This window comes from Lethenteron reissneri, chromosome 55 (genome assembly GCF_015708825.2).
Source record: "Lethenteron reissneri isolate LAM-NWPU_2019-01 chromosome 55, ASM1570882v1, whole genome shotgun sequence".
In the NCBI taxonomy this organism is placed as follows: domain Eukaryota; kingdom Metazoa; phylum Chordata; class Hyperoartia; order Petromyzontiformes; family Petromyzontidae; genus Lethenteron; species Lethenteron reissneri.
Window position 1 is genome coordinate 12,405,023 of NC_083833.1, and position 23,259 is coordinate 12,428,281.

Sequence of the window (23,259 nt, forward strand, 5' to 3'; positions counted from 1 at the left end):
ATACTCACACACCTTCACACACACACCCTCACACACCCTCACACCCCCCCCCACACACACCCTCACACACACATACTCACACACCTTCACACACCCACAGACCCCCCACACACACACCCTCACTCACACATACTCGCACACCTTCACACACACACACCCTCACACACCCTCACACACAACCCCCCCACACACACTCTCACACACACATACTCACACACCTTCACACACCCCCCCACCCCCCCCACACACACCCTCACTCAGGATCTGCTGGCTTGGAATGGCTCCGCCTCCGCTCCCCATGCGAGACGCCGCTCCCATCCCAAGTTTCTCTCCGCTCGGCTTGGGAGAGCGGAGAGAGAGAGAGGGGGGAGAGAGGAGAGAGTGGAGAGAGAGGAGAGAGAGCGGAGAGAGAGGGGAGAGAGAGGGGAGAGAGAGGCTTCTGCTGCTGCTGCTGCTGCAGAGACAGTATCGTCCCTCTCCGCGTCTCCGACTCGCTGAGGAAGGGGGACAGGGAACCCTCGCTCCCAACTCCTCGTCATCCTGAGACAGGAGGTAGGGTTACTCCTCATCCCCCTCATCATCTCCCCTCATCATCTCCTCTTCCCCCTCCTCATCTCCTCTTTCCCCTCATCCCTCATCACCTCCCCTCATCATCTCCTCCCACCTCATCTGCTGCACGTCATCGTCCCTTAACCTCAATGTCTTTCATTGACCTCACGTGAAGCACCTCAATTCTCATCTTCTTTTACCTCCTCTGGTCGACCCCCCCCCTCGCCTCCGAACCCGCAAACTCCGTCACCGCGGGCTCCTGCCGTGTTGATGCCCGCGGTGCACGGGAGATTGAAACTTCTCCCGGCCTGCTAACGACATCGATAGCAGGAGCAGAAGCATCATCGCCACAACGACCACCACCACAACCCCCACAACCACCTCCTGCTGCTGCACCAACACATTCACTGTCATCATCACGGACTTCTTCAACATCACAATCATCATCACAATCATCATCACAATCATCATCACGAGTGCCAGAAGCAATAGCAAAAAAACAATCACAAACCACCAGCACCATCACCACCATCACATTCACCATCAGCAGTACCACCACAACCATCAGATCCACCACCACTATAGAAACCATCACCACCATCATCACCACCATCACCACCATGATATCCACCATCACTATCACCACCATCACCTCCACCATCACAACAATCATCACCACCACCATCACCACCACCATCACCACCATCACCACCATCACCACCACCATCATCACCACCACCATCACCACCATCACCACGACCACCACCATCACCACCACCATCACACGACCACCACCACCCCGCGCCCGCAACCTCCTATTAGCGGACTGTGGAGCGGAGGCCGGCCTTGGATTGAACTTGAGCACGATGACTGCGTGGACTCACTGCGCACAGAGACGCCACAAGGGCACCGTGAAGACGATGATGAAGGCGATGATGAAGGCGATGATGATGGTGGTGGTGGCAATGATAGATGATGTTGATGGTGGTGGTGGTGGCAATGATAGATGATGTTGATGGTGGTGGTGTTAATGGTGATAGACGTGGTGGTGGTGATGGTAGCAATAGAGATGATGGTAGTGACAGCGGTGTTGGTGAAGGTGAAGGTAGAGATGATGATGATTCTCAGGAGAGGGTGATGTGGGTGCGAGAAAGATGATGGGGAGTATGATGGTGACGATGCCATATAAATGATGGAGATGCCGGAGGTGATGATTCTAAAGAGTTATGAAATGGTGATGGAGATGGGCGAGATGATGGTAATGATGGAGCTGATAATGATGGAGCTGATGATGGTGGTAATGATGATGCAGCTGATTATGATAGTTGTAATGATGATGATGGTGCTGATGATGATGGACCTGACGATGATGATGTTGATGGCAATGATGATGATAAAGCTGATGATGATAGTGGTAATTATGGTAATGAGCTGATGATGATGAAGGAGCTGTTGATGTCAATGATGATGATGGAGCTGATGGTGATACTGGGAATGTTGGTAATCATTAATCTTATGATGATGGAGCTGAGGATGATAGTGGTAATGATGGATCTGATGATGATGATGGAGCTGATGATGAGGACGGAGCTGATGATGGAAACAATGTCGAACGCATCGACAAAACACAAACGCATGCACGTGGCTCCCCGTCTCAGCCAACCAATAGAAGAAATCCTGGGCAGCCCCCCAAACCCCATCCAACGCAGCGAGACTCTGGGACCCCTCACTCCAAGGACACTCAAGAGGAACGGACGCGGCTTTCTAGACGAGGGAACTTCCGCGGATTTCTGCTGACCCCGCAGAACGAGACGTGAGCTCAGCGGAGCTGGAAAGAATGCGGTCCCAAGTGGCTGCGCGGATTCACTTTCCTTGCAAGGGGGGAGTTGGTTAGGCGGGGGAGAGGAGGGCTTCTTCGATATTTTACCATGGGTTTACCATGACCACCAGGAATTTACCATGGTTACCTTGTGCTCCCGTGCTCTTGGCCATGGGTTTTCCACGCAATGTATTTTTTTTAGAATGGATTTACCACCAACCCTATGACTTTACCATGAGTGACCGAGATTGACCATGGTTTTAACATGCACTCTCGTAATTCACCATGGTTGCCATGGGCTCCAAGGCTTAACCATGGATTTAACCATGAGCTCCCCGACTTTACCATTGTGCTCCACAAGGTTATGTGCCTTTTCCATGGACTGCGTGGTTTGACCACGGGCTCTTACCCTGTGCCCCGTATCCCCTTTGGCTCCTTCAACCACCTTCTCACTGCGCCACCGTCCACGGTAACTTTTGGTGTGGGCCACGGTGGCTAGGAGATGTTAACTACCTTGCCTGGCATGCAGGAGATCGTCCGTTCGATTCCAGCCCTGACGAAGCCTGCTGTATATTAGGAGTTTGCGTCTCTCTCTCTCTCCTCATCATCACGGTGTGTAGGAGATGTTAACTACCACGCCTGTTATACAAGAGGTCGTGGGCTCGATCCCGACCCTGACGACAGCTGCTGTATATTTAAAGTTTGTGTCTCCCTCTCTCTTTCATCGTCAGCACGGTGGTAAGTAGATATTAAATACTTCGTCTGGTCTGCAGGAGGTCGTAGGTTGAGATCCCGCCCCTTACGCCTGCTGTATATTTGGAGTTTATGTGTCTCTCTCATCATTATCACGGTGGCTAGAATATATTAACTACTTCGTCTGGTGTGCAGGAGGTCGTGGTTTTGATCCCGACTCGCTTATGCCTGCTGTATATTTAAAGGTTGCGTGTCCCTCTCTCATCATCATCACGGTGGATTGGAGATGTTAACTAACTTGCCTGGGATGCAGTAGGTCGTGGGTTCGATCCCAGACCTGACGATGCCTGCTGTATACTTTGGGTTTGCGTGTCTATCCCTCTCATAATCATCATCACGGTGGATAGGAGATGTTAACTACCTCACCTGGTATGCAGGAGGTCGTGCGTTAGATTCCGGCCCTGACGATGCTGTATATTTTGAGTTTGCGTGTCCCTCTCTCTCATCATCATCATCACGGTGCCTAGGAGATGTTAACTACCTGGCTTGGTATACAGGAGGTCGTGGGTTCGATCCCGACCCCGACGATGCCTGCTGTATATTTTGAGTTTGCGTCTCTCTCTTTTTTACAGAGGAAACAAGAAGATGCTCGGTGTCGTCGCCACTTTGCTTCGTTCATCATTTAGTTTTTTATGCTTTGCTTTATGTAAATCCGCCCCCCTTTTTAAATGAAAGATTTCACAATAGATTTCACGCTCTGCTCTCATTACCCCTTCCCTATCTCTCTACCCCCCCCCCCCCTCTCTCTACCCCCTCTCTCCCTACTCTATGTCTATGTTCCCCCTATGTTTTCTATGTAATATTTGTAATATTAATATTTTATGTATATATATATATTTTAGAAGTTCTGCATCTGCACCCAGCCCTTCTCGCAGTCCTACGGCCTCCGACGGGTAGCTCATATCTGCATGCAGAGCTGTTCTGCCACCGAGCACATGGCCTCCTCCAGCGCAAACTGCTCCTTGAAGGTCGGCACTGCGTGGGTCAGCCGCGCATGGCGGAACTCCAGCCACACCCTGGCTCCGACCAGAGCGCGGACGATGCCCAGGCTGCTGGCCGGACATTTCCCCTCCACAGCCACCTTCCTCGCCCTGTATACGGCGAGCTTGGTGTAGCCAACGAGCACATTGACCAGCCCCTGAAGATGTTGGGATCCGTCCCCTTCGGGTATCCAAAGATGAGGACCGTCGGGGAGAAGTGGAGGCTGAACTTTAGGAGGATGTTTCTCAGGACCTTGAACAGCGAGTCCAGGCTCTTGCACTCCACGTATTTGTGCGCCACCATCTCCACTTTACCGCAGAACTGGCACTCCGGGGACGTGTCGGTGAAGCGCACCAGGGAGGTGTTGGTGGTGACGGTGCCGTGGTCGATGCTCCAGCTGAGGTCGCCGATGCGGTTGTACGTCGGGCTGGAGTAGAGTTGCCTCCAGCAAGGCTTCTCCGGAGAGATGCAGGGCAGGGCTTTCCTCCAGGCATAGTCCTTGTGGCTCCTTAGGGTGTCCTGTTGGTGAAACCGGACCATGTAGGAGTAGAGCACCTTCCTCTTTACATTTGCGAAGACCACCTCCGGTAGGTCTTCCAGCCGGCACAGGTTGTGATCCGCCTTCGTTTGTCGGCATTGGCCATGCAGTGGCACGACGGAGAGCTCCGGTGGAGGGGGACTGAGAGGGGCCTCGTCATCCCCAACGCCGATGGGGGGGGGGGGGGGGTTCTCCCCGCTGCCGCTGAGAAGGCCCCCTTGGCTTCGGCCAGGAACCGGGCAGCCACCCGGAGTGACTGCAGCCCTGTCTTTGCGGCCATGTCTGCTGGTCCGAGCCACCAGCCCCGTGTTCCAGGCTCCAACAGATCTCCCATCCTGGTGAGCCGCACGTTGGCAAGGCGCCTCTCCATGCTGGGGATGGCGGTGGTGGATGGCAGCTTTGTCTGTGGGTTCCTGAGGATCGGTTCGAAGACCAGATCCTTGGCCGATCGCGGCTGGTTCAGCCTCCTGATGGCGAGTGAGCTCCATGTCTGCAGGACGCTTCTGTAGAAAGGTGGCAGCTGCCCCAGTGGGAGGCCCTGCAGGTCCATGTAGCATAGTTGTTTGGAGCACTGCAGACCCCCCAGCTGTTTCAGGAGGAAGGAGACCGTGACACTCCAGGCCGGTGCAGGGGCGGCGTGCAGGAACTTTTGCGCGGCCTGCAGTCGGAAGGTGGCCAGCTGACTCCGCACGCACACCAGCCCATGACCGCCCTCGTCCAGTGGCAGGGCCAGGACCCCAGCCGCGACCCGGTGTCCTCCGCCCGACCAGAAGAAGTCGAGGACTCGCTTCTGAAGCGCGTTGACGAGGCTCATTGGGGGGTGCCGGGAGAAGAGTCGGTGCCACAGCATGGATGTCACCAGCTGGTTCACCACCAACGTCTTTGTCCTGAAGGTGAGGAACTTGCACAGGCAACTCCAGGTGCCCAGCTGCTCCTTCACCTTCTCCTCCAGCTCGAACCAGTTCCTCTGCGGTGGTTCCTCCTCTGGTCCGAGGAACACTCCCAGGTGGTGCAGCGATGTTGTGCTCCAATTGATGGCTTTTGCCTTCTTGGGACACTCGGTCATGTCCCACGCTCCAACCAGCAGGCCGCTGCACTTTTGCCAGTTCATTTTTGAAGAGGAGGCCTTCGAAAAATCCTCCTGGCACTCGTGCAGCAGGGCGACATCATTCAGGGAACGCAGGATGAGGACGTCGTTGGCGTATGCCGTCAGGACAAACTCGACACTTGGTTCACTGAGCACCAGGCCGCTGAGTCTCCGCCTTATGAGACTCAGGAAAGGCTCTAAAGCCAGGGCATGAAGTTGGCCTGACAATGGGCATCCCTGTCTCACTCCTCGCTAGAATTTGACCGGGGCAATGAGGGCGCCGTTGACCTTGATCATGCACTTGGTCTTGGTATAGAGTAGGCGGATCGTTCGGACAACTCTCCTCATCATCACGGTGCCTAGAATATGTTAACTACCTCGCCTGTTATAAAATAGGTCGTGGGGTCGTTCCCGACCCTGACGACATCTGCTGTTTATTTAAAGTTTGTGTCTCTCTCATCATCATCGCGGTGGCTAGATGTGACTACCTCGCCTGTTATACAAGAGGTCGTGGGTTCGATCCCTACGCTGACGACAGGTGCTTTCTATTTAAAGTTTGTGTGTCTCTCTCTCAACATCATAACTGTGGCTAGGAGATGTTAACTACCTCGCCTGTTATACAGGAGTTCGTAGGTTCGATCCAGTCCCTGACGACGCCTGCTGAATATATAAATTTTGCGTATCTCTATCTCATCATCATCACGGTGCCTAATATATGTTAACTACCTCACCTGGCATGCAGGTGGTCGTGCGTTCGATTCCAGCCCTAATGATGCCTGCTGCATATTTGGAGTTTGTGTCTCTCTCTCTCATCACGGTGCGTAGATGTTAACTACCTCGCCTTTTATATAAGACGTCGTGGGGTCGATCCCGACCCTGACGACAGCTGCTTTATATTTAAAGTTTGTGTCGCTCTCTTTCTCATCATCATAACCGTGGATAGATGTTAACTACCTCGCCTGGTATACAGGAGGTCGTGGGTTCGATCCCGACCCTTACGCCTGTTGTATATATTGAGTTTGTGTCTCTCTCATCATCACGGTGGCTACGAGATGTTAACTACCTTGCTTGGTATGCAGGAGACCGTGGGTTCGATCCCGGCCCTGACGACGCCTGCTGTATATTTTGAGGTTGCGTGTCCCTCTCTCTCATCATCATACGGTGGCTGGGAGATGCTGACTACCTCGCCTGGTATACAGGAGGTCGTGGGTTGGATCCCGACCCCGACGATGCCTGCTGTATAGTTAGATCTTACATTGACATGCTAATCTCTCACAATACAGTGGCCACCTCCGCAGCTTCATCGTCGTCGAGATAGCTCTCCGATCTTACATTTACATGCAAATTTCTCACTTTAACATCACTAGCCCCGCCCACTTCGCTTATGACCCTTGGGATACACCCATTTCAAACCTGTAAAACATCCTGCCTCAGCAGCTTTCCCGCAATTTTTTCTTCTGATTACGATTGGTTGTGTTGCGATCGAAACGTCATAGTTTTTGTTATTTTTTGTTATTTTCTTTGAACCTATCTACGTGACTTTACCGAAGGACCCAATGATATATATTTAGACTTTAAATATCTCTCTCATCATCATTACAGTGGCTATGATATGTTAACTACCTCGCCTGATATACATGAAGTCGCAGGTTGGATCCCGACCCCGACGATGCCTGCTGTATATTTGGAGTTTGCGTCTCTCTCTCATCATCATCATCATCACGGTGTATGGAAAATGTTAACTCGCCTGGTATGCAGGAGGTCGTGGGTTCGATCCCGGCCTGACGATACCTGTTGTATATTTGAAGTATTCATGTATCGCTCTCATCATCACGGTGCATAGGAGATGTTACCTACCTCGCCTGTTATACAGGTCGTGGGTTCGATACCGACGATGTCTGCTGTATATTTACAGTTTGCGCGTCTCTTTCTCATAATCATCATCACGGTGGCTAGGAGATGTTAATTACCTCACCTGGTATGCAGGAGCTCGTCGCTTTGATCCAGACCCTGCTGATGATAAACCGCCACTTCGTTGAGCTGTCATTTGTGATAGCAAAGTCGCTTCTGGAAAAGATCTATACGAGGAGTCCTCTACTCACAAACATTCGACTTTCCAATTTTCAGAGATAGAAACAGATCTGGTCCGCATGTCCAGTTGCCTGTTCGGAGCAAGAGTCTTAAGTTCAACCGTCACGCAATAGATGGGGCTGGTGGCATCTATACCTTCAGAAAATGAAGAACCAGTGGCATCTACATCTGCAGAAAATGAAGAACCAGTGGCATCTACATCTGCAGAACACGAAGAACCAGTGGCATCTATAGCTGCAGAATATAAAGAACCAGTGGCATCTACATCTGTAGAACGTGAAGAACCAGTGTTATATACATACGCAAAACGTGAAGAACCAATGGCATCTACATCTGTAGAACGTGAAGAACCAGTGGCATTTACATCTGCAGAACATTAAGAACCAATGTCATCTACATCTGCAGAACGTGAAGAACCAGTGGCATCTGCAGAACGTGAAGAACAGTGGCGTCTACATCTGCAGAACATGAAGAACCAGTGGCATGTACTTCTGCAGAACATGAAGAACCAGTGGCAACTACATATGCAGAACATGAAGAACCAGTGGCATCTACATCTGCAGAACGTGCAGAACCAGTGGCATTTACATCTGCAGAACATGGAGAACCAATGGCATTTACATCTGCAGAACATGAAGAACCAGTGTCATCTACATCTGCAGAAAGTGAAGAACCAGTGGCATCTGCAGAACGTGAAGAACAGTGGCATCTACATCTGCAGAACATGAAGAACCAGTGGTATGTACATATGCAGAACATGAAGAACCAGTGGCATCTACATCTGCAAAACGTGAAAACCCAAAGGCATCTACATCTGCAGAACGTGCAGAACCAGTGGCATTTATATCTGCAGAACATGCAGAACCAGTGGCATTTACATCTGCAGAACATGAAGAACCAGTGTCATCTACATATGCAGAACATGAAGAACCAGTGGCATCTACATCTGCAGAACGTGAAAAACCAGTGGCATCTACATCTGCAGAACGTGAAAAACTAGTGGTATCTACATCTGCAGAACATGAAGAACCAGTGGAATCTACATCTGCAGAACGTGAAGAACCAGTGGCATCTACATTTGCAAAACGTGAAGAACCAAAGGCATCTACATCTGCAGAACGTGCAGAACCAGTAGCATTTACATCTGCAGAACATGAAGAACCAGTGTCATCTACATCTGCAGAACGTGAAGAACCAGTGGCATCTGCATCTGCAGAACGTGAAGAACCAGTAGCATCTACATATGCAGAACATTAAGAACCAGTGGCATCTACATCTGCAGAACATGAAGAACCAGTGGCATGTACATCTGCAGAACATGAAGAACCAGTGGCATCTACATTAGCAGAACATGAAGAACCAGTGGCATCTACATCTACAGAACGTGAAGAACTAGTAGCATCTACATCTGAAGAACATGAAGAACCAGTGGCATCTACATCTACATTACGTGAAAAACTAGTGGCATCTATATCTGCAGAACGTGAAGAACCAGTGGCATCTACATGTGCAGAACGTGAAGAACCAGTGGCATCTACATCTGCAGAACATGAAGAACCAGTGGCATCTACATCTGCAGAACGTGAAGAACCAGTGGCATCTACATCTACAGAACGTGAAGAACTAGTGGCATCTATATCTGCAGAACGTGAATAACCAGTGGCATCTATATATGCAGAACATGAAGAAACAGTGGCATCTACATCTGCAGAACGTGAAAAACCAGTGGCATCTACATCTGCAGAACATGAAGAACCAATGGCATCTACATCTGCAGAACGTGAAGAACCAGTGGCATCTACATCTACAAAACGTGAAGAACCAAAGGCATCTACATCTGCAGAACGTGAAGAACCAGTGGCATCTACATCTGCAGAAAGTGAGGAACCAGTGGCATCTGCAGAACGTGAAGAACAGTAGCATCTACATCTGCAGAACATGAAGAACCAGTGGCATGTACATCTGCAGAACATGAAGAACCAGTGGCATCTATATATGCAGAACATGAAGAACCAGTGGCATGTACATCTGCAGAACATGAAAAACCAGTGGCATCTACATCTGAAAAACGTGAAGAACCAAAGGCATCTACATCTGTAGAACGTGCAGAACCAGTAGCATTTACATCTGCAGAACATGAAGAACCAGTGTCATTTACATCTGCAGAACGTGAAGAACCAGTGGCATCTGCATCTGCAGAACGTGAAGAACTAGTAGCATCTACATATGCAGAACATGAAGAACCAGTGGAATCTACATATGCAGAACGTGAAGAACCAGTGGCATCTACATCTGCAGAACATTAAGAACCAGTGGCATGTACATCTGCAGAACATGAAGAACCAGTGGCATCTACATCTGCAGAACATTAATAACCAGTGGCATGTACATCTGCAGAACATGAAGAACCAGTGGCATCTACATCTGCAAAACATGAAGAGCGAGTGGCATCTACATCTACAGAACGTGAAGAATTAGTAGCATCTACATCTGCAGAACATGAAGAACCAGTGGCATCTACATCTACAGAACGTGAAGAACTAGTGGCATCTACATCTGCAGAACGTGAATAACCAGTGGCATCTACAACTGCAGAACGTGAAGAACCAAAGGCATCTACGTCTGCAGAACGTGCAGAACCAGTGGCATTTACATCTGCAGAACATGAAGAACCAGTGTCATCTACATCTGCAGAACGTGAAGAACCAGTAGCATCTGCATCTGCAGAACGTGAAGAACAGTAGCATCTACATCTGCAGAACATGAAGAACCAGTGGCATGTACATCTGCAGAACATGAAGAACCAGTGGCATCTATATATGCAGAACATGAAGAACCAGTGGCATGTACATCTGCAGAACATGAAAAACCAGTGGCATCTACATCTGAAAAACGTGAAGAACCAAAGGCATCTACATCTGCAGAACGTGCAGAACCAGTGGCATTTACATCTGCAGAACATGAAGAACCAGTGTCATTTACATATGCAGAACATGAAGAACCAGTGGAATCTACATATGCAGAACGTGAAGAACCAGTGGCATCTACATCTGCAGAACATTAAGAACCAGTGGCATGTACATCTGCAGAACATGAAGAACCAGTGGCATCTACATCTGCAGAACATTAATAACCAGTGGCATGTACATCTGCAGAACATGAAGAACCAGTGGCATCTACATCTGCAAAACATGAAGAGCGAGTGGCATCTACATCTACAGAACGTGAAGAATTAGTAGCATCTACATCTGCAGAACATGAAGAACCAGTGGCATCTACATCTACAGAACGTGAAGAACTAGTGGCATCTACATCTGCAGAACGTGAATAACCAGTGGCATCTACATCTGCAGAACGTGAAGAACCAAAGGCATCTACATCTGCAGAACGTGCAGAACCAGTGGCATTTACATCTGCAGAACATGAAGAACCAGTGTCATCTACATCTGCAGAACGTGAAGAACCAGTAGCATCTGCATCTGCAGAACGTGAAGAACCAGTAGCATCTACATATGCAGAACATGAAGAACCAGTGGCATCTGCATCTGCAGAACGTGAAGAACCAATAGCATCTACATATGCAGAACATGAAGAACCAGTGGCATCTACATATGCAGAACGCGAAGAACCAGTGGCATCTACATCTGCAGAACATGAAGAACCAGTGGCATGTACATCTGCAGAACATGAAGAACCAGTGGCATCTACATCTGCAGAACATGAAGAACCAGTGGCATCTACATCTATAGAACGTGAAGAACTAGTAGCATCTACATCTGGTGAACATGAAGAACCAGTGGCATCTACATCTACATAACGTGAAGAACTAGTGGCATCTACATCTGCAGAACGTGAAGAACCAGTGGCATCTACATCTGCAGAACGTGAAGAACCAGTGGCATCTACGTCTGCAGAAGATGAAGAACCAGTGGCATCTACATCTGCAGAACATGAAGAACCAGTGGCATCTACATCTGCAGAACGTGAAGAACCAGTGGCAACTACATCTACAGACCGTAAAGAACTAGTGGCATCTACATCTGCAGAACGTGAGTAACCAGTGGCATCTACATATGCAGAACGTGAAGAACCAAAGGCATCTACATCTGCAGAACGTGCAGAACCAGTGGCATTTACATCTGCAGAACATGAAGAACCAGTGTCATCTACATCTGCAGAACGTGAAGAACCAGTGGCATCTGCATCTGCAGAACGTGAAGAACCAGTAGCATCTACATATGCAGAACATGAAGAACCAGTGGCATCTACATATGCAAAACGTGAAGAACCAGTGGCATCTACATCTGCAGAACATGAAGAACCAGTGGCATGTACATCTGCAGAACATGAAGAACCAGTGGCATCTGCATCTGCAGAACATGAAGAACCAGTGGCATCTACATCTGCAGAACATGAAGAACCAGTGGCATCTACATATGCAGAACATGAAGAACCAGTGGCATCTGCATCTGCAGAACGTGAAGAACCAGTAGCATCTACATATGCAGAACACGAAGAACCAGTGGCATCTACATATGCAGAACGGGAAGAACCAGTGGCATCTGCATCTGCAGAACATGAAGAACCAGTGGCATGTACATCTGCAGAACATGAAGAACCAGTGGCATCTACATCTGCAGAACATGAAAAACCAGTGGCATCTACATCTATAGAACGTGAAGAACTAGTAGCATCTACATCTGCAGAACATGAAGAACCAGTGGCATCTACATCTACATAACGTGAAGAACTAGTGGCATCTATATCTGCAGAACGTGAAGAACCAGTGGCATCTACGTCTGCAGAAGATGAAGAACCAGTGGCATCTACATCTGCAGAACATGAAGAACCAGTGGCATCTACATCTGCAGAACGTGCAGAACCAGTGGCATTTACATCTGCAGAACATGAAGAACCAGTGTCATCTACATCTGCAGAACGTGAAGAACCAGTGGCATCTGCATCTGCAGAACGTGAAGAACCAGTAGCATCTACATATGCAGAACGTGAAGAACCAGTAGCATTTACATCTGCAGAACATGAAGAACCAGTGGCCTCTACATCTGCAGAACGTGAAGAACCAGTAGCATCTGCATCTGCAGAACGTGAAGAACCAGTAGCATCTACATATGCAGAACATGAAGAACCAGTGGCATCTGCATCTGCAGAACGTGAAGAACCAATAGCATCTACATATGCAGAACATGAAGAACCAGTGGCATCTACATATGCAGAACGCGAAGAACCAGTGGCATCTACATCTGCAGAACATGAAGAACCAGTGGCATGTACATCTGCAGAACATGAAGAACCAGTGGCATCTACATCTGCAGAACATGAAGAACCAGTGGCATCTACATCTATAGAACGTGAAGAACTAGTAGCATCTACATCTGGTGAACATGAAGAACCAGTGGCATCTACATCTACATAACGTGAAGAACTAGTGGCATCTACATCTGCAGAACGTGAAGAACCAGTGGCATCTACATCTGCAGAACGTGAAGAACCAGTGGCATCTACGTCTGCAGAAGATGAAGAACCAGTGGCATCTACATCTGCAGAACATGAAGAACCAGTGGCATCTACATCTGCAGAACGTGAAGAACCAGTGGCAACTACATCTACAGACCGTAAAGAACTAGTGGCATCTACATCTGCAGAACGTGAGTAACCAGTGGCATCTACATATGCAGAACGTGAAGAACCAAAGGCATCTACATCTGCAGAACGTGCAGAACCAGTGGCATTTACATCTGCAGAACATGAAGAACCAGTGTCATCTACATCTGCAGAACGTGAAGAACCAGTGGCATCTGCATCTGCAGAACGTGAAGAACCAGTAGCATCTACATATGCAGAACATGAAGAACCAGTGGCATCTACATATGCAAAACGTGAAGAACCAGTGGCATCTACATCTGCAGAACATGAAGAACCAGTGGCATGTACATCTGCAGAACATGAAGAACCAGTGGCATCTGCATCTGCAGAACATGAAGAACCAGTGGCATCTACATCTGCAGAACGTGCAGAACCAGTGGCATTTACATCTGCAGAACGTGCAGAACCAGTGGCATTTACATCTGCAGAACATGGAGAACCAATGGCATTTACATCTGCAGAACATGAAGAACCAGTGTCATCTACATCTGCAGAAAGTGAAGAACCAGTGGCATCTGCAGAACGTGAAGAACAGTGGCATCTACATCTGCAGAACATGAAGAACCAGTGGTATGTACATATGCAGAACATGAAGAACCAGTGGCATCTACATCTGCAAAACGTGAAAACCCAAAGGCATCTACATCTGCAGAACGTGCAGAACCAGTGGCATTTATATCTGCAGAACATGCAGAACCAGTGGCATTTACATCTGCAGAACATGAAGAACCAGTGTCATCTACATATGCAGAACATGAAGAACCAGTGGCATCTACATCTGCAGAACGTGAAAAACCAGTGGCATCTACATCTGCAGAACGTGAAAAACTAGTGGTATCTACATCTGCAGAACATGAAGAACCAGTGGAATCTACATCTGCAGAACGTGAAGAACCAGTGGCATCTACATTTGCAAAACGTGAAGAACCAAAGGCATCTACATCTGCAGAACGTGCAGAACCAGTAGCATTTACATCTGCAGAACATGAAGAACCAGTGTCATCTACATCTGCAGAACGTGAAGAACCAGTGGCATCTGCATCTGCAGAACGTGAAGAACCAGTAGCATCTACATATGCAGAACATTAAGAACCAGTGGCATCTACATCTGCAGAACATGAAGAACCAGTGGCATGTACATCTGCAGAACATGAAGAACCAGTGGCATCTACATTAGCAGAACATGAAGAACCAGTGGCATCTACATCTACAGAACGTGAAGAACTAGTAGCATCTACATCTGAAGAACATGAAGAACCAGTGGCATCTACATCTACATTACGTGAAAAACTAGTGGCATCTATATCTGCAGAACGTGAAGAACCAGTGGCATCTACATGTGCAGAACGTGAAGAACCAGTGGCATCTACATCTGCAGAACATGAAGAACCAGTGGCATCTACATCTGCAGAACGTGAAGAACCAGTGGCATCTACATCTACAGAACGTGAAGAACTAGTGGCATCTATATCTGCAGAACGTGAATAACCAGTGGCATCTATATATGCAGAACATGAAGAAACAGTGGCATCTACATCTGCAGAACGTGAAAAACCAGTGGCATCTACATCTGCAGAACATGAAGAACCAATGGCATCTACATCTGCAGAACGTGAAGAACCAGTGGCATCTACATCTACAAAACGTGAAGAACCAAAGGCATCTACATCTGCAGAACGTGAAGAACCAGTGGCATCTACATCTGCAGAAAGTGAGGAACCAGTGGCATCTGCAGAACGTGAAGAACAGTAGCATCTACATCTGCAGAACATGAAGAACCAGTGGCATGTACATCTGCAGAACATGAAGAACCAGTGGCATCTATATATGCAGAACATGAAGAACCAGTGGCATGTACATCTGCAGAACATGAAAAACCAGTGGCATCTACATCTGAAAAACGTGAAGAACCAAAGGCATCTACATCTGTAGAACGTGCAGAACCAGTAGCATTTACATCTGCAGAACATGAAGAACCAGTGTCATTTACATCTGCAGAACGTGAAGAACCAGTGGCATCTGCATCTGCAGAACGTGAAGAACTAGTAGCATCTACATATGCAGAACATGAAGAACCAGTGGAATCTACATATGCAGAACGTGAAGAACCAGTGGCATCTACATCTGCAGAACATTAAGAACCAGTGGCATGTACATCTGCAGAACATGAAGAACCAGTGGCATCTACATCTGCAGAACATTAATAACCAGTGGCATGTACATCTGCAGAACATGAAGAACCAGTGGCATCTACATCTGCAAAACATGAAGAGCGAGTGGCATCTACATCTACAGAACGTGAAGAATTAGTAGCATCTACATCTGCAGAACATGAAGAACCAGTGGCATCTACATCTACAGAACGTGAAGAACTAGTGGCATCTACATCTGCAGAACGTGAATAACCAGTGGCATCTACAACTGCAGAACGTGAAGAACCAAAGGCATCTACGTCTGCAGAACGTGCAGAACCAGTGGCATTTACATCTGCAGAACATGAAGAACCAGTGTCATCTACATCTGCAGAACGTGAAGAACCAGTAGCATCTGCATCTGCAGAACGTGAAGAACAGTAGCATCTACATCTGCAGAACATGAAGAACCAGTGGCATGTACATCTGCAGAACATGAAGAACCAGTGGCATCTATATATGCAGAACATGAAGAACCAGTGGCATGTACATCTGCAGAACATGAAAAACCAGTGGCATCTACATCTGAAAAACGTGAAGAACCAAAGGCATCTACATCTGCAGAACGTGCAGAACCAGTGGCATTTACATCTGCAGAACATGAAGAACCAGTGTCATTTACATATGCAGAACATGAAGAACCAGTGGAATCTACATATGCAGAACGTGAAGAACCAGTGGCATCTACATCTGCAGAACATTAAGAACCAGTGGCATGTACATCTGCAGAACATGAAGAACCAGTGGCATCTACATCTGCAGAACATTAATAACCAGTGGCATGTACATCTGCAGAACATGAAGAACCAGTGGCATCTACATCTGCAAAACATGAAGAGCGAGTGGCATCTACATCTACAGAACGTGAAGAATTAGTAGCATCTACATCTGCAGAACATGAAGAACCAGTGGCATCTACATCTACAGAACGTGAAGAACTAGTGGCATCTACATCTGCAGAACGTGAATAACCAGTGGCATCTACATCTGCAGAACGTGAAGAACCAAAGGCATCTACATCTGCAGAACGTGCAGAACCAGTGGCATTTACATCTGCAGAACATGAAGAACCAGTGTCATCTACATCTGCAGAACGTGAAGAACCAGTAGCATCTGCATCTGCAGAACGTGAAGAACCAGTAGCATCTACATATGCAGAACATGAAGAACCAGTGGCATCTGCATCTGCAGAACGTGAAGAACCAATAGCATCTACATATGCAGAACATGAAGAACCAGTGGCATCTACATATGCAGAACGCGAAGAACCAGTGGCATCTACATCTGCAGAACATGAAGAACCAGTGGCATGTACATCTGCAGAACATGAAGAACCAGTGGCATCTACATCTGCAGAACATGAAGAACCAGTGGCATCTACATCTATAGAACGTGAAGAACTAGTAGCATCTACATCTGGTGAACATGAAGAACCAGTGGCATCTACATCTACATAACGTGAAGAACTAGTGGCATCTACATCTGCAGAACGTGAAGAACCAGTGGCATCTACATCTGCAGAACGTGAAGAACCAGTGGCATCTACGTCTGCAGAAGATGAAGAACCAGTGGCATCTACATCTGCAGAACATGAAGAACCAGTGGCATCTACATCTGCAGAACGTGAAGAACCAGTGGCAACTACATCTACAGACCGTAAAGAACTAGTGGCATCTACATCTGCAGAACGTGAGTAACCAGTGGCATCTACATATGCAGAACGTGAAGAACCAAAGGCATCTACATCTGCAGAACGTGCAGAACCAGTGGCATTTACATCTGCAGAACATGAAGAACCAGTGTCATCTACATCTGCAGAACGTGAAGAACCAGTGGCATCTGCATCTGCAGAACGTGAAGAACCAGTAGCATCTACATATGCAGAACATGAAGAACCAGTGGCATCTACATATGCAAAACGTGAAGAACCAGTGGCATCTACATCTGCAGAACATGAAGAACCAGTGGCATGTACATCTGCAGAACATGAAGAACCAGTGGCATCTGCATCTGCAGAACATGAAGAACCAGTGGCATCTACATCTGCAGAACATGAAGAACCAGTGGCATCTACATATGCAGAACATGAAGAACCAGTGGCATCTGCATCTGCAGAACGTGAAGAACCAGTAGCATCTACATATGCAGAACACGAAGAACCAGTGGCATCTACATATGCAGAACGGGAAGAACCAGTGGCATCTGCATCTGCAGAACATGAAGAACCAGTGGCATGTACATCTGCAGAACATGAAGAACCAGTGGCATCTACATCTGCAGAACATGAAAAACCAGTGGCATCTACATCTATAGAACGTGAAGAACTAGTAGCATCTACATCTGCAGAACATGAAGAACCAGTGGCATCTACATCTACATAACGTGAAGAACTAGTGGCATCTATATCTGCAGAACGTGAAGAACCAGTGGCATCTACGTCTGCAGAAGATGAAGAACCAGTGGCATCTACATCTGCAGAACATGAAGAACCAGTGGCATCTACATCTGCAGAACGTGCAGAACCAGTGGCATTTACATCTGCAGAACATGAAGAACCAGTGTCATCTACATCTGCAGAACGTGAAGAACCAGTGGCATCTGCATCTGCAGAACGTGAAGAACCAGTAGCATCTACATATGCAGAACGTGAAGAACCAGTAGCATTTACATCTGCAGAACATGAAGAACCAGTGGCCTCTACATCTGCAGAACGTGAAGAACCAGTAGCATCTGCATCTGCAGAACGTGAAGAACCAGTAGCATCTACATATGCAGAACATGAAGAACCAGTGGCATCTGCATCTGCAGAACGTGAAGAACCAATAGCATCTACATATGCAGAACATGAAGAACCAGTGGCATCTACATATGCAGAACGCGAAGAACCAGTGGCATCTACATCTGCAGAACATGAAGAACCAGTGGCATGTACATCTGCAGAACATGAAGAACCAGTGGCATCTACATCTGCAGAACATGAAGAACCAGTGGCATCTACATCTATAGAACGTGAAGAACTAGTAGCATCTACATCTGGTGAACATGAAGAACCAGTGGCATCTACATCTACATAACGTGAAGAACTAGTGGCATCTACATCTGCAGAACGTGAAGAACCAGTGGCATCTACATCTGCAGAACGTGAAGAACCAGTGGCATCTACGTCTGCAGAAGATGAAGAACCAGTGGCATCTACATCTGCAGAACATGAAGAACCAGTGGCATCTACATCTGCAGAACGTGAAGAACCAGTGGCAACTACATCTACAGACCGTAAAGAACTAGTGGCATCTACATCTGCAGAACGTGAGTAACCAGTGGCATCTACATATGCAGAACGTGAAGAACCAAAGGCATCTACATCTGCAGAACGTGCAGAACCAGTGGCATTTACATCTGCAGAACATGAAGAACCAGTGTCATCTACATCTGCAGAACGTGAAGAACCAGTGGCATCTGCATCTGCAGAACGTGAAGAACCAGTAGCATCTACATATGCAGAACATGAAGAACCAGTGGCATCTACATATGCAAAACGTGAAGAACCAGTGGCATCTACATCTGCAGAACATGAAGAACCAGTGGCATGTACATCTGCAGAACATGAAGAACCAGTGGCATCTGCATCTGCAGAACATGAAGAACCAGTGGCATCTACATCTGCAGAACATGAAGAACCAGTGGCATCTACATATGCAGAACATGAAGAACCAGTGGCATCTGCATCTGCAGAACGTGAAGAACCAGTAGCATCTACATATGCAGAACACGAAGAACCAGTGGCATCTACATATGCAGAACGCGAAGAACCAGTGGCATCTGCATCTGCAGAACATGAAGAACCAGTGGCATGTACATCTGCAGAACATGAAGAACCAGTGGCATCTACATCTGCAGAACATGAAAAACCAGTGGCATCTACATCTATAGAACGTGAAGAACTAGTAGCATCTACATCTGCAGAACATGAAGAACCAGTGGCATCTACATCTACATAACGTGAAGAACTAGTGGCATCTATATCTGCAGAACGTGAAGAACCAGTGGCATCTACATCTGCAGAACGTGAAGAACCAGTGGCATCTACGTCTGCAGAAGATGAAGAACCAGTGGCATCTACATCTGCAGAACATGAAGAACCAGTGGCATCTACATCTGCAGAACGTGCAGAACCAGTGGCATTTACATCTGCAGAACATGAAGAACCAGTGTCATCTACATCTGCAGAACGTGAAGAACCAGTGGCATCTGCATCTGCAGAACGTGAAGAAACAGTAGCATCTACATATGCAGAACATGAAGAACCAGTGGCATCTACATATGCAGAACGTGAAGAACCAGTGGCATCTACATCTGCAGAACATGAAGAACCAGTGGCATGTACATCTGCAGAACATGAAGAACCAGTGGCATCTGCATCTGCAGAACATGAAGAACCAGTGGCATCTACATCTGCAGAACATGAAGAACCAGTGGCATCTACATATGCAGAACATGAAGAACCAGTGGCATCTGCATCTGCAGAACGTGAAGAACCAGTAGCATCTACATATGCAGAACACGAAGAACCAGTGGCATCTACATATGCAGAACGCGAAGAACCAGTGGCATCTACATCTGCAGAACATGAAGAACCAGTGGCATGTACATCTGCAGAACATGAAGAACCAGTGGCATCTACATCTGCAGAACATGAAGAACCAGTGGCATCTACATCTGCAGAACATGAAGAACCAGTGGCATCTACATCTACAAAACGTGAAGAACTAGTAGCATCTACATCTGCAGAACATGAAGAACCAGTGGCATCTACATAATGTGAAGAACTAATGGCATCTATATCTGCAGAACGTGAAGAACCAGTAGCATCTACATATGCAGAACATGAAGAACCAGTGTCATCTGCATCTGCAGAACGTGAAGAACCAGTAGCATCTACATATGCAGAACACGAAGAACCAGTGGCATCTACATATGCAGAACGAGAAGAACCAGTGGCATCTACATCTGCAGAACATGAAGAACCAGTGGCATGTACATCTGCAGAACATGAAGAACCAGTGGCATCTACATCTGCAGAACATGAAGAACCAGTGGCATCTACATCTGCAGAACATGAAGAACCAGTGGCATCTACATCTACAGAACGTGAATAACTAGTAGCATCTACATCTGCAGAACATGAAGAACCAGTGGCATCTACATCTACATAACGTGAAGAACTAGTGGCATCTATATCTGCAGAACGTGAAGAACCAGTGGCATCTACATCTGCAGAACGTGAAGAACCAGTGGCATCTACGTCTGCAGAAGATGAAGAACCAGTTGCATCTACATCTACAGACCGTAAAGAACTAGTGGCATCTACATCTGCAGAACGTGAGTAACCAGTGGCATCTACATCTGCAGAACGTGAAAAACCAAAGGCATCTACATCTGCAGAACGTGCAGAACCAGTGGCATTTACATCTGCAGAACATGAAGAACCAGTGTCATTTACATCTGCAGAATGTGAAGAACCAGTGGCATCTGCATCTGCAGAACGTGAAGAACCAGTAGCATATACATATGCAGAACATGAAGAACCAGTGGCATCTAGATATGCAGAGCGTGAAGAACCAGTGGCATCTACATCTGCAGAACATGAAGAACCAGTGGCATGTACATCTGCAGAACATGAAGAACCAGTGGCATCTACATCTGCAGAACATGAAGAACCAGTGGCATCTACATCTGCAGAACATGAAGAACCAGTGGCATCTACATCTACAGAACGTGAAGAACTAGTAGCATCTACATCTGCAGAGCGTGAAGAACCAGTGGCATCTACATCTACATAACGTGAAGAACTAGTGGCATCTATATCTGCAGAGCGTGAAGAACCAGTGGCCTCTACATCTGCAGAACGTGAAGAACCAGTGGCATCTACATCTACAGACCGTAAAGAACGAGTGGCATCTACATCTGCAGAACGTGAATAACCAGTGGCATCTAGATCTGCAGAACGTGAAGAACCAAAGGCATCTACATCTGCAAAACGTGCAGAACCAGTGGCATCTGCATCTGCAGAACATGAAGAACCAGTGGCATGTACATCTGCAGAACATGAAGAACCAGTGGCATCTACATCTGCAAAACATTAAGAACCAGTGGCATCTACATAACGTGAAGAACTAGTGGCATCTATATCTGCAGAACGTGAAGAACCAGTAGCATCTAGATATGCAGAACATGAAGAACCAGTGGCATCTACATCTGCAGAACATGAAGAACCAGTGGCATCTACATCTGCAGAACGTGAAGAACCAGTGGCATTTACGTCTGCAGAACATGAAGAACCAGTGGCATCTACATCTACAGAACGTGAAGAACTAGTAGCATCTACATCTGAAGAACATGAAGAACCAGTGGCATCTACATCTACAGAACGTGAAGAACTAGTGGCATCTATATCTGCAGAACGTGAAGAACCAGTGGCATCTACATCTGCAGAACGTGAAAAACCAGTGGCATCTACGTCTGCAGAAGATGAAGAACCAGTTGCATCTACATCTACAGACCGTAAAGAACTAGTGGCATCTACATCTGCAGAACGTGAGTAACCAGTGGCATCTACATCTGCAGAACGTGCAGAACCAGTGGCATTTACATCTGCAGAACATGAAGAACCAGTGTCATTTACATCTGCAGAATGTGAAGAACCAGTGGCATCTGCATCTGCAGAACGTGAAGAACCAGTAGCATCTACATATGCAGAACATGAAGAACCAGTGGCATCTAGATATGCAGAGCGTGAAGAACCAGTGGCATCTACATCTGCAGAACATGAAGAACCAGTGGCATGTACATCTGCAGAACATGAAGAACCAGTGGCATCTACATCTGCAGAACATGAAGAACCAGTGGCATCTACATCTGCAGAACATGAAGAACCAGTGGCATCTACATCTACAGAACGTGAAGAACTAGTAGCATCTACATCTGCAGAGCGTGAAGAACCAGTGGCATCTACATCTACATAACGTGAAGAACTAGTGGCATCTATATCTGCAGAGCGTGAAGAACCAGTGGCCTCTACATCTGCAGAACGTGAAGAACCAGTGGCATCTACATCTACAGACCGTAAAGAACTAGTGGCATCTACATCTGCAGAACGTGAATAACCAGTGGCATCTAGATCTGCAGAACGTGAAGAACCAACGGCATCTACATCTGCAAAACGTGCAGAACCAGTGGCATCTGCATCTGCAGAACATGAAGAACCAGTGGCATGTACATCTGCAGAACATAAAGAACCAGTGGCATCTACATCTGCAAAACATTAAGAACCAGTGGCATCTACATAACGTGAAGAACTAGTGGCATCTATATCTGCAGAACGTGAAGAACCAGTAGCATCTAGATATGCAGAACATGAAGAACCAGTGGCATCTACATCTGCAGAACATGAAGAACCAGTGGCATCTACATCTGCAGAACGTGAAGAACCAGTGGCATTTACGTCTGCAGAACATGAAGAACCAGTGGCATCTACATCTGCAGAACACGAAGAACCAGTGGCATCTACATCTACAGAACGTGAAGA

General features: G+C 47.3%; 1 protein-coding gene across 1 annotated transcript in view; it reads left to right on the plus strand.

Moving 5' to 3' along the window:
• The first annotated feature begins 382 nt into the window (after positions 1-382).
• Positions 383-23,259, plus strand: part of LOC133356631 (keratocan-like) — a 29,914-nt gene continuing 7,037 nt past the window's right edge. The window contains exon 1 of the mRNA XM_061574252.1: positions 383-552. The gene's annotated coding sequence lies outside the window, so the exon portion shown is untranslated. The remainder of the gene's footprint in view (positions 553-23,259) is intronic.